We start from the raw sequence: 487 nt of genomic DNA, 5'->3' as shown, positions 1-487 counted from the left end.
CAAAGGTGTGCATGGCAGAATTGTGACTTGTTATTGCGATCTGCCATATCCACCGTCGTTATTTGTTTTCCTGACTTTTCCCTCAATCTCTCCTTTCCTCGGCGCTCTCCCTCCTTAACCCATCCGATGCCAGCCTGATGTGAGGTCGTGGCACTGGCGGGCACGGTGCCAGCGGTAATGTCCTGGCGATGGCCTCCTAACTCTCCCTCCGGCCCTCCCCGCGAGCGTGGCACTGGCGGCCCGCGAGGCATCCTTCTTCGGTGGGCGAAGGGCGTGGGCTGCCCCGCGCACTCGAGGGACATCGCCGGAAGGGCCCGCCTTTGGGAAGACGGGCCTTCGTTTTGCGCTATCTTCTACATCCAATTTTGCGCTTCCTGTCTTTATTTGGTTGCATTCAGTTTCTGAGGACTCCTGCCATCATGTGGTAAGTCTGAAAGATAGACATTACATCTCAATTCTTGAAAATCTAAAAAAAATGTATAATCAT

Source organism: Penaeus monodon, chromosome 33 (assembly GCF_015228065.2).
Source record: "Penaeus monodon isolate SGIC_2016 chromosome 33, NSTDA_Pmon_1, whole genome shotgun sequence".
Classification (NCBI taxonomy): domain Eukaryota; kingdom Metazoa; phylum Arthropoda; class Malacostraca; order Decapoda; family Penaeidae; genus Penaeus; species Penaeus monodon.
The sequence above is the reverse complement of the archived record's forward strand: the minus strand, read 5'-3'. Positions refer to the sequence as shown.